This window comes from Trachypithecus francoisi, unplaced genomic scaffold (assembly GCF_009764315.1).
Source record: "Trachypithecus francoisi isolate TF-2019V2 unplaced genomic scaffold, Tfra_2.0 Lachesis_group16, whole genome shotgun sequence".
Taxonomy (NCBI): domain Eukaryota; kingdom Metazoa; phylum Chordata; class Mammalia; order Primates; family Cercopithecidae; genus Trachypithecus; species Trachypithecus francoisi.
The window spans coordinates 71364376-71380807 of record NW_022681461.1 but is presented as its reverse complement, the minus strand read 5'-3'; the positions used below and the strand labels follow the sequence as shown (position 1 = coordinate 71380807).

The 16432-nt window shown below is 41.7% G+C and overlaps 1 non-coding gene across 1 annotated transcript; it reads right to left on the bottom strand.

Moving 5' to 3' along the window:
- Positions 1-8010: 8010 nt before the first annotated feature.
- LOC117099520 lies at positions 8011-8110 on the bottom strand. Its single transcript, XR_004443855.1, has one exon. It is a non-coding gene; the product is annotated as a small nucleolar RNA U13 (small nucleolar RNA).
- Positions 8111-16432: the final 8322 nt, after the last annotated feature.

Genomic DNA, 16432 nt, shown 5'->3' with positions numbered 1-16432 from the left:
ACCTGAAGTTTAAAGTTGAAGAAAGGGTGACAGCTTGTGAGATACTGTGCAGTGGTAGAAATGTTATCAGAAAGGAATCCTAATCCAGACCCCAAGAGAGGGTTCTTGGACCTTGTGCAAGAAACAATTTGGGGTGAGTCCATATAGTAAAGTAAAAGCAAGTTTATTAGAGAAATAAAGAAACAAAATAATGGCAACTCCATAAGCAGAGCAACCCCAAGGGCTGCTGGTTGGCTGTTTTTATCATTATTTCTTAATTATATGCTAAACAAGGGATGGATTATTCATGAGTTTTCTGGGAAAGGGGTGGGAAATTCCCAGAACCGAGGGTTCCTCCCCCTTTTAGATCATATAGACTAACTTCCTGATGTTGCCATGGCATTTGTAAATTGTCATGGCACTGGTGGGAGTGTCTCTTAGTATTATAATAAGTGTATAATGAGCAGTGAGGACAACCACAGGTCACTTCCATGGTAATTTTGGCTTTGGTGGGATTTAGCTGGCTTCTGTACCACATGCTGTTTTATCAGCAAGGTCTTTGTGACCTGAGGCAACTTCCGATGTCATCCTGTGTCTAAGAATGCCTAACCTCCTGGAAATGCAGCCCAGTAGGTCTCAGCCTCATTTTACCCAGCCCCCTATTCAAGATGGAGTCACTCTGGTTCAAATACCTCTGACAGAAGGAGGGTCATCTGAAATCGGAACATCAGCTGTAACACCACTTGGAGGGAGGTGTGGCTTATAACACACTTAGAGAACTGAGACAGCTGGTAGGTGTTTGAAGTGTATGTATTTGTATGTTTTGTTGAATTCCTATCCAGCATTCCTATCAATGCTGTTGAATTGTACTGGAGTCCTGTTATCCTGGAAGACAGCAATAGGAAAAGAAATCCCATCACCCTTCTGTGTTCTGGAAACAGCTTACCACAAAGAGCAACACTTCACATGTGACTTAGATAAGCCTCATGGAAGCCCCCTTGTTAACCTATGACAAGGCCAGACACAGATCCTCCAAACTGCTGTTCTCATAAGCCTTGTAAAATGCTTAGCTGAAGTATTTTGCCCCACTGATCAATCAGAAACAAAATCTTTGTTAACTAAACTTAGGTTAAGCTTCTCTCCTTCCCTGAGGCCCCTGAGCGTTGGCCCACCCTCAACCTCAGCCAGCAGACAGCCCCTCCCTATGAGAGATCCTCCTGGGAGCAGGCTGACATTCTCTGATCTGCTCTATTTCATCACACACGGCCTTTTATCTTAGCGTTCACACTGGTTTTTTCTAGCTTTGTTGACTTCTCTCCATAAAAGAAAAACTGGTTTGCCTAACCCTGGAGATGCTTACAAATCTCGTGGCTAAAGTGTTCTTTCTTTTGCAATAGTCCACTGACCTTTGTGAAAAAATAAAAGTTTTCTTACCTTGGTCCAGATTGGATTTTTACTTGACACTTTATGGCTCAGTTCAGCTGGAAGCCGTTTTCTGCTTTCACCTAGCGTACTGTGGATGAAATCACACATAAACAAATGCAAAATTTGCATTACACTCAAATTGTTCTTCAATATATCAATTGCACTGGAACAAATTTGCATTTTCAAAACAAATGCTAAAGCAGAACAGACTATAGATGTCTGGCCCAGACATTCTGAACCTCAGTGGTGGACACAGATTATTTACATGCCAGATTCCCTGTTACCTGACAGTTTTTTTTGTTTTTGTTTTTTTTTTTTAACTTATGGAAAGAGAGATGCTAGGTGAGCATTTTGGTACTCGCAAAAATCCATGACATCTCAATCGTCTCTCACCCTTATCTTTAAGTAAAGCCTTTCCTTTTTATTTTTTGAGATGGAGTCTCAGTCTGTCACCTAGGCTGGAGTGTAATGGCGTGATCTTGGTTCACTGCAACCTCCACCTCCCAGGTTCAAGCAATTCTCCTGCCTCAGCCTCCCAAGTAGCTGGGACTACAGGCACCCACCACCATGCCCAGCTAATTTTTGTATTTTTAGTAGAGATGAGGGTTTCACCATATTTGCCAGGCTGGTCTTGAACCCCTGAACTTGTGATCTGCCTGCCTTAGCCTCCCAAAGTGCTGGGATTACGGGCGTGAGCCACCACACCCAGCCAAGTAAAGCCTTTCTTCATAGGCTTCCTCTGAGAATTGACCTCAGATTCATACAAATGATAGAAACTCAAGGTGAGAAGGGATTTAAAAATAGTGTACTCTGACACCTTCATTTTACAAAGAAGGAAAGCAATGTTGCTGACCATGAGCTCCCTGAGGCAGACCCTGGGCTAGATTCATATCTGAGATCCTCGTGCCTAGCTCCAGACCTGGTACAATCAGGTACTCAGGTGTGCTTGCTGTTTTGAATAGAAATGAATTACCCAAAGGGAAAATAAAATGAAGGACACCCAAGAAGAGCTTGCTTCATGGCCTCTTTTTTTTAAAATCAGGGTTTCACTTTGTCACCCAGGCTGGAGTGCAGTGGCATGACCATCTCACTGCAGCCTCAACCTCCTGGGTCCAAGTGATTCTCCTATCTCAGCCTCCCAAGTACCTGGAACCACAGGCACACACCACCACAACCGGCTAGGTTTCAATTTATTTCTTTTGACTTTGTAGAGATAAGATTCTCCCTATGTTGTTCAAGCTGGTCTTGAACTCCTGGGCTCAAGCAATCCTCCCACCTCAGCCTCCCAAAGTGCTGGGATTATAGGCATGAGCTGCTGTGCCCGATCAATGGCCTCTTGAATGATACCAACTGGCCAAAGGCTTCCTTCCAAAGCCAACCAACAATTCCCGTTGTTGCCAGTCCCACCCTCCGGTTGTTTCCTAAACCACCAAAAATACAGAGCACCTTTGTGCTCAGGGAAGACTGAGTTGAACCTTTTCTGCTTTCCCTCTTTGATTGTTTTTGCCAGTATCAAAGTGGGTGATGTGGACTATAAATGGTCAGACTACACATTCTAAAATGTGACTCCTTTGAGAGTTTTTAATCTATCTGAGACACAGACAGGCACAGCATGAAAACAGAAACTATCTCAACTTCATTAGGGGAAATTTATAGCTTGCCTAGGGTCACCATGACGACCAAAAGACAGGACCTATTTGTAGATGCCAGTACCTGTAGAAGAGCTCAGGTAAGGGACAGAGCTACATTTACTGACAACAAACTATGTATCAGGTTGCTTAGCACACATTGCTTTATTTAATCCTCACAAACACATGTGAGATAGCGTTCTCCCATTCAGAACTGAGGAAATTGAGGCTCAGAGGCTGAAAGTCATTCATTGAAGACCACACAAGACTAATGTGAACTGAGGTTTGTCTGACTCTAAAGTCTCCATGAGTTGGGCCTTTTAAGATTGTGAGGGTAGCTGTGCTCAGGTTGAGGCAGGTGGTGGAAGTTGTTTTAAAAGTGCACAGATGGCCGGGCACGGTGGCTCATGCCTGCAATTCTAGCACTTTCGAAGGCAGAGGCAGGCGGATCACAAGGTCAGGAGTTCAAGACCAGCCTGACCAACATGGAGAAACCCTGTCTCTACTAAAAATACAAAAATTAGCTGGGCATGGTGACACATGCCTGTAATCCCCGCTACTCAGGAGGCTGAGGCAGGAGAATCTCTTGAACCCAGGAGGCGGAGCTTGCAGTGAGCTGAGATCATCGCGCCATTGCACTCCAGCCTGGGCGACAGAGCGAGACTCCATCTGAAAAAAACAAAAAAAGTGCACAGACATCTTGGCACTCTCAAGGAAGCCCATCAGTGGGGTGGGATAGTCAGGACTCAGGAGGACACTTGCCTCCCCCAGGATGCCACCATTCCCAAAAGCCAGCTCATTCATTACTCTTTTCTTTTTCCTACTTTAGTGTCTTCCTTCTGTGCTCCTTGAGAAAAAGTTGGATTGCTTTCCTAACCATGACCATGTACACAGCAGAGCTGTGGCCAAACACAATGGCTGTCTTGGGTCAAGGCTCATTCCTTGTCTAATCAGTTGAGTCTGGTGATTAGAATGGGTTCTCTCAGAAGAAAGGATTTGAATACAAGTTTGCCTTTGGAAGGTGCAGGGCAGACTTGTAGGGGAGTGTGGAAGTGACACAAAGACTGCCAGGCGTGGTGGCTCACGCCTGTAATCCAGCACTTTGGGAGGCCAAGGCAGGCAGATTACCTGAGGTCAGGAGTTCAAGACTAGCCTGGCCAACATGGCAAAAACCTGTTTCTACTAAAAATACAAAAAATTAACCGGGCACGGTGGTGGGCACCTGTAATCCCAGCTACTCGGGAGGCTGAGGCAGGAGAATCTCTTGGACCCAGGAGGCGGAGGTTGCAGTGAGCCGAGATGGTGTCACTGTACTCCAGCCTGGGCGACAGAGCAAGACTCCGTCCCCCACCAAAAAAGGAAGTGATACAAGGAAGGGAAAGGGGATTATTAAGCAAGCTACCATAGTGGGCAACTAGCTTAATTCCCTGGGGGGAAACCCAGCATGAAACATATGCTTCAGAATTATCCCACCCAAAGGAGGAGGGAATAGATGTATTTATATACCAACTTCCTACTGTTACTGTTTGAAGGCTGCTTTCTGAGGATACTAATTCCCAGTCACTTTCACCCTTCCCTGTGCTGGGAAGAGCCAACTTCCTCAGGTCTGTGGAAAATAAAAAAGCCTCTGGGCTAAGAGATGTAGATACTGGAAGTTGGGAATGGGCTAGAGCCCACTAAAAGGTCACAGGGAAACAAGTGGAGCAATGACAGCTCTGCTACTCCTGGGCTACAGGTCACATGAGTAAAAGCATGGCAACCCATGTGCAAGGATCTGCTGCCTCTGACCACTTGGCTCATAAACGAACTGAGGGAGTGGCAGACACTGAGTGTGGTCTCGATTCTTCAGTCAACCCAAATAACAGAGAGAGAAGCTCTCTAAGAGAAAATGATGTTTGTTATTGAGGAATGAGCATTGCAATGGGAGTACACATGGGTATATTCAGGGAAGTAAAGAAAGACAAGGATTGTTTCGTTTTGTTTTGTTTTTGAGCCAGAGTTTCATTCTTGCTGCCCAGGCTGGAGTGCAATGGTGCAATCTTGGCTCACTGTAACCTCCATCTCCTGGGTTCAAGTGATTCTCCTGCCTCAACCTCCTGAGTACCTGGAATTACAGGCATGCGCCACCACACCCAGCTAATTTTTTTATTATTATTATTTTTAGTAGAGATGGAGTTTTGCCATGTTGGCCAGGCTGGTCTCGAACTCCTGACCTCAGGTGATCCACCCGCCTCGGCCTCCCAAAATGCTGGAAATAGGCGTGAGCCACTATGCCCAGTTCACAGAAGTATTTTTTTGTGTGCTGTTGTAGCAACTTTTGTGCAAGGTTGTTTTTGTAGTCTCTTGTGACTGTTCTTGTTACCACATGCATGTGCATGAGAACCCCCCTTCGTGGCTTCATTTGTCAATTTGGTTTGACACAAGTGATTCCATTTTGATTCTGACGACTTTTTTACATTTCTTTTTTGATCAAGATCATTCTCTGAAAGTATCTTTGATTAATTATCTTATGGTTAGGTTTTGACTGTCTCTTGGTGTGGAGGTAACCTGTTCTGAGTTGTTAGTCTGGTCCCACATCAGAAGGAATTGACTGGCAACTAGGAGTAAGTGTCAAAACCCTTTTAGCTACATTTGAGCTACAAGGGAGGTTTGGAGGGGGTGCCCCTGTCAGGCTAAGTCTGTCTAGAGGCCATTGTCAAGTTTAATTTTGTCTGTTCCATAAGCATTGGCTAGCATTCAAAGCGCTGGGACAGCATTATTGTTAGAAGTTCTACTCCTGCAGAAATTTAACAGACAACAGATACAAAGTTTAAAAAGGAAAACACAAAGTATCATTGATACTAATATGATAATTTCAGCTTGTCTAATAGCTTTGAACCATGAACGAACGCTTAAAGGCAACCAACTAATAAATCAAATGACTATGGCGAATTAGGTGAGACCTATTGCTTCCATGTGGCCTGTTTTCTTATTTTGTGTATTTGGGTCTCGACTTCCCCAGAGGCATTTATCCAGGTACAGTATGTAGTATTAGCAATAGCAAAGACACTGCCTTTTTCAGCTAGATAATCAAGAGCAATTCTATCATCTATTATCTCATGACTGGGTTGAGTTAAAGCAAAGGGTAGCAGTTGTATTAGGGATTTTGTTAAAGTTACCTATTGGATGGACTAAACTTTTTTTTTTTTTTAGGCTATGTAAATATTCAGGGTTGGCAGCTGCAACATTTGGTCAAGTTCCCTGCAGAAGTTGCTGACTGTGAAATTTTAATTATATCATTATTATGCCAAGTGAAAAAGTTAGGCATAAGCAAGGAAAAATTCAGAGGGGCAAGAGTTTCATTATGATGGGAAATCTTGTTCCTTCATTTTAGGAACAGCATGTCCACAGCATGAAGATGTCAGCTGCTCACCCTGGTTTGTAGTTTAAATGTCTCTGGTTATGGCATTGGGTGGTTTGGTGAACTTTTGGTGTGGCCCACACATCAGGCATGAAGCTTGACCCTTGAAATTTACATCAAGTTGTCTAACTTCAGCTTACAGGGCTTTAGGAAAGAGCAGTTCCCATTCTTAGTAATTCCATGGGAGAAAAGTAGACTGGAGGAACCTAGAAGAATTTAAGATCCAGTTCAGTCCACAGGTAAATAATAAAAACTCAAACAAACAAACAAAAATACCCCACACAGGATTACAATCTAATAACAGGTATATTTTAATTTTTCTTTAGAAACATAGAAACATAACTTTTCTTTCTACAGTTATTCTAATTTCTCCCAAAGATAATCTGAGTAAGACTAATTTGTTATTTGTGTTTTATCAAATTTGTCCTGATAAATTCACACAAGCACAGCAGAAATAGTAATTGACCACATAGGAACCTCAGATTTGACTTTAAAAGCTTCTCAAGGCTAGAAAGCTAATCTAAGGCAGACTTCAGACTTTTTCTGCTATACCTACAAATAACTTAAAATATGACATTACATTTAAAAGCTTGGTAACGTAACCAATGTTTCCGATTGTACCTTGTTATTAAAAAAGCAGCTTCTAATTAAACTTATGCAAACAACTTCATTGCCATAAAAATTAAGAATACTCACAAATAGTTTCCAAAGTTTGGAGGGACAGAGAAAAAGTAAATGTTGCCAGTTTTGTTCACAAAAGTATACTTTACCAAATGGTTGTAAACTACAGATAGATTGAGAGAGAAAGTCTCCTTAAATCTGGAAAACAAAACATTTAAGTAAAAAACCAACAATGTTTCAAATATCTGTCTTCATTAGATATTTAATCTCATGTAATTAATTTTTGTTCTGTTTAATCTTAGTTGTCAGTTACATGAATTTATCAGTTTCTTCATGGGGGTCCTGAATATCTTTACTTAGTCCATTGATCTTAAACTTATCAGAAATCTATATTCAGGCATATTGGCCAGAGTCTTTTCCATGAATCTGATTGCAGATGCATTTAAAGAAGAATTAAAACTGCGGAAGACGGAGGCTTAAAACAGCCATGGTTAAAAATCTGATGAGGGTTCAGCAATTGAAAAGGAAACTCCGTTATGTTTATTGCATACAGCATTTTAAGACAACAACCAGAAAAATGACTAACAGCATCACATTAGGACCATCAAACATTTATAAATTTTACATAATTTTTAGATCTTTCACATCAATAACATAGCCATATAAATATAACTTAGAGAAGATTTAGCATCACTTCGTTATTTGATCCCATCTGTGCCTCCAATGCTTCTCATACAACTCAATACATCAAACAAGCCTAATTAGTTTAACATCTCTACAAGCTGAAAAATACATCCTTTGAGGCTCTCCAGGAGCCCAACTAGAAAACCTCAAAGACAATTCTAGGTTGAAAAGACTTCATTTAGAACTCTGATATTGAGAAAGCCGGCCAAATATGTCAAAAGGTATAAAACATTTAATTAAAACAGAATTGCAGATCATAGTGAAATAATAGTTGTTCACTTACCAAGAGTGACTGAAGATTTCAAGGTCTGAGGGTGGCACATCTCACACATAAGTGTGAACACTCAATCATCCTCATGAACTACCACAGGATTGTGACTAAAGATTTTAAGAGTAAGCTGAGCATAGTGGTGTGCACCTGTAGTCCCAGCAACTCAGGAGAATGAGGTGGGAGGATCCTTTAAGTGCAGGAATTCAAGGCCAGACTGGACAACATAGTGAGACCCTATCTTAAAGAATAAAAATTGCAAAAGCAAATGCAGAAAGTTGCATTTTTTTTTTTTTTCTTTTTAAAAGGCTAAAGACTCAGTTTTCCTAAGTAACCACAAACCTGGCCGGGTGCGGTAGTTCACCACGCCTGTAATCCCAGCACTTTGGGAGGCTGAAGTGGGTGGACCACGAGGTCAAGTGATCGAGACCATCCTGGCCAACATGGTGAAACCCCATCTCCACTAAAAATACAAAAATGAGCTGGGTGTGGTGGCATGCACCTGTAGTCCCAGCCACTCGGGAGGCTGATGCTTGAACCTGGGAGGCAGAGGTTGCAGTGAGCCGAGATCACACCACTGCACTCCAGCCTGGCAACAGAGTGAGACTCGGTCTCAAAAACAACAACAACAACAAACTAATAAAGACAGCATGAAGCACAGGAAATTACCTTGATAAAACACAGAATCTTTGTTTCCTAGGCCAATTACCAAAAAATAAATATTCCTGCAGTGTAGTTGCTTCTTATAGGAAGTCCTTTTAGATAATCTGAAAATCTAACCTAATGAAAAGGTACTTGAATTCAATTTGACACTTGATGAGTGTGTGTCCAAGGTTATGAGTATACACTATATTATAGAAGAAGTAAACAAAAAAATAAGTACCTTGAGCAGGGAAACATATGGCTCTTAGAAAAAGTAAAAGCACATTAAGTTTCCTGGTTACATGGAATAATTCAGACATCAAGAAAAACCAATAGCACAGAATCAAGTTATTCTTGAGGAAAACATTGCTTTTCTAGGCCTTTAAGACAAACATATCAGCATTAGGCCTCAACAATAGAGTTAGAACCAGATAAAATAAGTACAGAAGCTTACCAAAATGTCAAGGGAGAGAGTCATTAAGTTAATTAAGAAAAAAAAAAAGTGTGGCCAGGCGCACGGTGGTTCATGCCTCCCAGCACTTTGGGAGGCTGAGGCAGGTGGATCACAAGGTCAGGAATTCAAGACCAGCCTGGACAACATAGTGAAACCCTGTCTCTATTGAAAATACAAAAATTAGCTGGGTGTGGTGGCATGTGCCTGTAGTCCCAGCTACTCAGGAGGCTGAGGCAGGAGAATCGCTTGAACCCGGGAGGCAGAGGTTGCAGTGAGGGAAGACCACGCCATTGCACTCCAGCCTGTATGACAGAGTGAGAATCCATCTCAAAAAAAAAAAAAAAAAAGGTGTGCCTTCTTAAGAGGAGAAGGAGGAAGAGCAGAAGGCAATGGTGTATGACCTGCAAATCATGTGCAATGAGGTGCAGCAGAAGTTGCACTTCTGAGACATAAATCTGAAAATCTTCAAGAGAAAGACTCTATTTTGAGAAATTAAATTACTGCTTTAAATTTAAAAGATAGCATCTAGAATTAGAGAAATTAAACAGAAACTATAAAACAGGAAGAGGTTATAGTTCAGAAAATGGTAAAAAATTTGAAGAAATAGATTTCAGGTTTTTTTTTTTTTTTTTTTAGATAGGATCTTATTCTGTTGCCCAGGCTGGAGTGCAGTGGTACCATCATAGCTCACTGCAGACTCAAACTTCTGAGCTCAACTGATCCTCCCACCTCAGCCTCCTGAGAAGGTGGGGGGCGAGGGAGGAACTACAAGTGTGCACCATCATGCCTGGCTAATTTTAAATTTTTTTTTGTAGAGATTGGGGTCTCATGGTATTGCCTAAGCTGGTCTCAAACACATGGCCTCAAGCAATCCTCCTGCCTCGGCCTCCCAGAGCACCAGGATTACAGGTGTGAGTCACCACACCCAACCAGATTTCAGAATTAAAAATCAAAACCTCTTGTAATTTTTTTTTTTAAACTAAGAGCAATGATACTCCAGTAAACAAACCCTTATTGCTTCAAACATAGATAACTAGTTTTTGGTTTTGTATCAGTATATTCAATTTTCAGAAAAATTTATAAACAATTTCTTTCTAAATTTAGCCAACCTGATTACATACAAAATTTATTTCAGAAGATTCATCTTTCACAAACCTTTTGCAAGTTGCTCAAACATCTTATGGCTTGCTTAGGCCTAATTTTGTTTTAGACTTTCTTTTTGAATATTGGAACAATTATTCTACCTTAAGACACAAATTTATTTTTTTTCTTTATCATTTTTACCACACAAGATTCTTTCTCATACAAAGTTATGTATCTTTTTCATCTTTCTTACCAAAGATACCTTCTCATATTTATAATTTTCTTTGCATGTCTCTTTTACTTACTGATTTCTTTCCATCTTGTCTTTATTTTCATCTTAAATCTATATTTTGAAACAACCTTTAAATAATGTCCGAATTACATATAATTTTTATTTTTAAATTAAAAAACATATATTCATGTTCTTTTTTAAAATATTTTTTGGCTGGGCGCAGTGGCTCAAGCCTGTAATCCCAGCACTTTGGGAGGCCGAGACGGGCGGATCACGACGTCAGGAGATCGAGACCATCCTGGCTAACACGGTGAAACCCCGTCTCTACCAAAAATACAAAAAACTAGCCGGGCGAGGTGGCGGGTGCCTGTAGTCCCAGCTACTCAGGAGGCTGAGGCAGGAGAATGGCGTAAACCCGGGAGGCGGAGCTTGCAGTGAGCTGAGATCCGACCACTGCACTCCGGCCTGGGAGACAGAGCCAGACTCCGTCTCAAAAAAAAAAAAAAAAAAAAAAAATATATATATATATATATATATTTTTTTTTTTTTTTTACTGGCTAGGTGCAGTGGCTCACATCTATAATCCCAACACTTTGGGAGGCTGAGGCAGGAGAACTGCTTGAGCTCAGGAGTTTGAGACTAGCCTGGGTAACATAGCAAGACCCTATTACTACAAAAAAAATTTTTTTAAACAATATTAAACTAGCCTCATTCATCAAAGAATTACACAAAGATAATTTTGCTTTTAAGGCTGGATTTGTGGGTCTACGACCTTACAACATCTAGCAGAGACAAATATAGAACTTCCTGACCAGTAAACTCAGGCAAAAATTTATGCTAAGAATTCTGAAGACATTTTTATTTTTATTTTACCAATACTTTTTTTTTTTTTTTGAGGTGGAGTCTCACTCTGTTGCCAAGGCTGGTATGCAATGGCATAATCTCAGCTCACCGCAACCTCCAACTCCCAGGTTCAAGTGATTCTCCTGCCTCAGCCACCTGAGTAGCTGGGATTACAGGTGTGCGCCACCATGCCCAGCTAATTTTTGTATTTTTAGTAGAGATGGAGTTTCACTATGTTGACCAGGCTGGTCTCAAACTCTTGACCTCAAGTGATCTGCCTACCTCGGCCTCCCACAGTGCTGGGATTACAGGTGTGAGCCACCACGCCCAGCCTATTTTACCAACAATTTTAAGATTAGTTTACTTACAAAAGATTTACCCACCAGGTGCAGTGGCTTACACCTGTAATCCCAGCAGTTTGGGATCTGGCCACTGCCTGGGCGACAGAGCGAGACTCTGTCTCAAAAAAAAAATAAAATAAAAAACAAACAAAAAACAGTTGGATCCAAATTATATCTCTAACAAAATTGGACAAGTTAGGGTCATGTTCACATGGCTAAACTTGAAAACTTTTATTTGTCCTGAGATGTAATATAATGAAGGTTGTGAACCAAATTTTGGGCATAGCAGTTTGGTTTTAAAAAGTCTTTTTTTTTTTTTAAACTTCTCCCCACTTTTTTTTCAGTTTCAAATGAATTGTTTTAGTGAACTCTTGGATGTTTATATTTCATTTAGGGGTTGGAGAAAAAAATGAAAACCTCCAAGTAGCCTTTAGTAAAAGATTTATCTTAATACAAGTGAAAAAATTAGCAGATTCAGAATAAACAACAACAAAAGTACACACAAAGGTTAGAAGCCTCTTTATGCATCCAGTGTTTAGACTGCTTAACTCTGTAGTTGAGGTTTTCTGAGAAAAACAAGTTTAGAAAATTCTAATAATTCCCATAATGGCCATAAATTATCATTGGTATAGTTTGCACATCAGTTTAAAAATGTGCATGAGAAAGGGCCATCAATTTTGAACATCTTTCCAGCTGGAGTCCCATCCCAGAGAGTCTGGCATGCCTAGAATTTTGAGAATCCTGTCCCATTTTTTATTAACCTTTTGAGAGCAAAGGAAACCCCTATAAGCCCTGCTGGGAATGTCAGGGGCTTGGACCCGTGTTTTTTTTTTTTTTTACAGTGTACCTGGCACAGAATACTTTTTTTATACCTGGCAGATGGCCTTTGCCCGAAGTTGTCCAACCTGTGACCAAGTTTTCCCTAGTCACATGGAAATTTTCTTGAGACTGGCAGGCATCCCAGTAGTAATCATACCCGTTTATCTTAACATGGGAGACTTTTTCTTCAGGGACAAGAGACCCTCATAGATGGTGGCAACTACCCTACTGGCTTTTATTTTTTATTATTTTGAGATGGAGTTTCGCTCATGTTGCCCAGGCTGAAGTACAATGGCATGATCTTGTCTCACTGCAACCTCCGTTTCCGGGTTCAAGCAATTCTCCTGTCTCAGTCTCCCGAGTAGCTGGGATTACAGGCATGCACCACCATGCCTGGCTAATTTTGTATTTTTAATAGAGACGGGGTTTTGCCATGTTGGCCAGGCTGGTCTTGAACTCCTGACCTCAGGTGATCTGCCCGCCTCGGTCTTCCAACGTGCTGGGATTACAGGCATGAGTCACCGCGCCCAGCCCCTAGTGGCTTTTAATAGGTCCACCTGTGCCCACCACTTAGAATGTTTTTTTTTTTTTTTTTTGCCCTCAGAAGATGTTCAGAAACAAGCAGGGAAAAATAAAAGAACCCCAAGTCATTTGCAGATACACATAACCAATCCAAAATGAAACCAAAGTAAGACTGCCTCAAAACTTTTAAGCCAGGTGTGTGGACCACATGAAATATTATATCAGGCATGCAGAAAAAAACAAAAGAGAATTCACCGGAAAAGGCATGCCTCCCAGACAGAACATAAATTCTGTAGAAACCAGACTTTGCTCTGTGATGATGCTATCCTCATAGGAAGTGCTTGCCAGAAAAGACAAAAGCTTTTTATAGTCCCAAGAAGGATGCAAGGCCATTTACTAAGGAGGTCTTGGCTGGGTGCAGTGGCTCATGCCTATAATCCCAGCACTCTGGGAGGCTGAGGTGGGCGGATCACTTGAGGTCAGGAATTCGATACCAGTCTGATGAACATGGTGAAACCCCATTTCTACTAAAAATACAAAATTAGCTGGGAATGGTGGCACATGCCTGTAATCCCACCTACTTGGGAGGCTGAGGTAGGAAAATCGCTTGAGCCTGAGAGGTAGAGGTTGCAGTGAGCTGAGATGGTGCCATTGCCCTTCAGCCTGGGGAACAAAAGTAAAAGTCTGTCTCAAAAGAAGAAGAAGAAGAAGAAAAAGGCCTTATTACCAAACTAGATCCCAAATAAAGTCAAAGACCTTCTATGAAAAAGAGGGAGGTTCAGCCTGAGAGAAGACTCACCAGAGGCTGGGCATGATGGCTTATGCCTGTAATCCCAGCACTTTGGGAGGCCGAGGTGGGTGGATCGCTTGAGCCCTGCAGAAACATAGAGAAACCCTGTCTCTACAAAAATACAAAAATTAGCCAGGTGTGGCGGCACACACCTGTAGTCCCAGCTACTTGGGAGATCGAGGTGGGAGGTTGCAGATGAAGTAATTCGGGATTGTCCTGTGAATGTCAGACATCCTCCCTGCAAGAATATTGTCCTCTCTGGAGGTTCAACCATGTTCAGGTACTTTGAATATTGCTTATGAGAGATTTGAAAAGAACTCTAAGATGCCAGGAATTAAGTGAGGAATTGAGTAGCGGTAGATTGAGGCCAAAACCTATTGATACACAGATCACTATGCAACACATGCAGCAATACAGTCTGATTTGGAGGATACATGCTGGCGTCTACTGAGTATGCCATGCCAAAAAGGATTATGAAGAAACTGGACCTAGCATTTCTCATCACAATCCAGTGTTTGGAGTCCTGTCATAAAACTGACTTCATAGTTATTGGGGTTAGAGAGGTAGGAAAGAGATCAACTTTCTGATTACCTGTTTTTTCTGGATGGCTGGTTTTGAGGTTTTACACCTGGCTGGCAGCCGGGTACAGTGGCTCAGGCCTGTAATCCTAGCACTTTGGGAGGCTGAGGCAGGTGCATCACCTGAGGTCAGGAGTTCAAGACCAGCCTGGCCAACAAGGCAAAACCTCGTCTCTACTAAAAACAAAAAAATTAGCTGGGCGTGATGGCACACACCTGTAATCCCAGCTACTCTTGAGGCTGAGGCAGGAGAACTGCTCGAACCCAGGAGACAGAGGTTGTGGTGAGTCGAGATCATGCCACTGCACTCCAGCCTGGACAATGAATGAGACTCCATCTCAAGAAAAAAAAAGAGAAAAAAATCTGGCTGGAAACAGTAAGACTAAACATGATCATACAGGCGTATTTTTATAAGTGTGCCACCATGCAGATATGGAAGAGAGCAAAAATGATTAAGTGTATTTCTTCAGACAGAATATTTGAATTATATGTGTAATGAAAAAAAAAGTAGGTTTTAGTTCTTTCTAGGCCTTGAGATTTTTAAGGAACTGTTTAAGATTTGATGGTTTTTTTGGTGTGAGATAGTTCCATGATGCTTCAGTTGCACACCTCTACATGTGCAATGCAAAAAACCCTGTTTATATTTCATACTTTTTATACTTTGAGAAAAAAAAGTAAAAGAAAAACTGTAATATTTAAAGGGGGGAAGTGACCAAGTAAAGGATACATTTTTAAAAATAGATTCATAAGGGCCAGACGTGGTGGCTCACACCTGTAATCCCAGCACTTTGGGAGCCCGAGGTGGGTGGATCACGAGGTAAAGAGATCGAGACCAGCCTGACCAATATGGTGAAACTCTGTCTCTACTAAAAACATAAAAATTAGCTGGGCATGGTGGCGGGCACCTGTAATGCCAGCTACTCGGGAGGCTGAGGTAGGAGAATTACTTGAACCCAGGAAGCAGAGGTTGCAGAGAGCCAAGATCGCTCCACTATACTACAGCCTGGGTGACAGAGCGAGACTCTGTCTCAAAAAAAAAAAAAAAAGAGACAAAATGCATAGGACAATTAAGGATATGATTTTATTGAGGCTATTGCAACAGGGAGAGCCATCTAGATGTGAAGATCAAAGTATTGTGGCAAAGTAGCTTTGCCTTAGACCTTTATAGTTAAGAATAGGCAAGTCACAGGTGCATGATGAACAGTTTAGAATAGTTTTGCAATCAGCGGAAGTCTCTGCTAGCTGAACAGAAAATGTTTACTTTTGTCTCTAGCTAGTTTCAGGGGGACAGGAAATTCTAATCTTAATTTCTCACGAAAATAGGAACATGGAGTTGAAGGGTCTGCATTTGACCTTGTCACAAATACCTGGAAGTCATCTGTGAATCCTATGGAAGGGAGTCTTATCTAAATTAGTGGAGTGAGCAGTGGCTCACACCTATAATCCCAGCACTTTGGGAGTTCCAAGGTGGGTGGATCACCTGAGGTCAGGAGTTTGAGACCAGCTTGGCCAGCATGGCGAAACCCCATCTCTATGAAAAATACAAAAATTAGCTGGGTGTGGTGGCACACACCTGTAATCTCAGCCACTCAGGAGACTGAGGCAGGAGAATCGCTTGAACCCGGGAAGCAGAGGTTGCAGCCAGCCAAGATCTCTCCACTGCACTCCAGCCTGGGTGACAAGAGTGAAACTCCAACTCAAAAAAAAGAGAGAGAGAGACCTCCATCTCTACAAAAAATTAAAAAGCCAAGAGTCCCAGCTACTTGGAGGGCTGAGGTGGGAGGCTTACTTGATCCTGGGAGGTAGAGGCTACAGTGGGCTATGAATGTACCACTGCACTCCACCCTGGGCAACAAAGCAAGACCCTGTCTCAGAACAAAAACAAAAACCAAAACCAAACACAGAAGAAAAAGAAATAAGTAATTAATTAATTAATGGGAGGAGCCAGTGGTTCTTATAGGTAAGTGATTTCCAGCAACACAAAAGGATGAGGAGAGTTTGAAAAACAAAAGGTTGGGAGATGTCTTAACTATTGCCGTTTTCCAGGAGCATAGGGCTTAGGTAAAGTTCAACATTGTTAATCTCATGAAAAAAGTATGAAAATTAAACAAACAAAAAAGGGA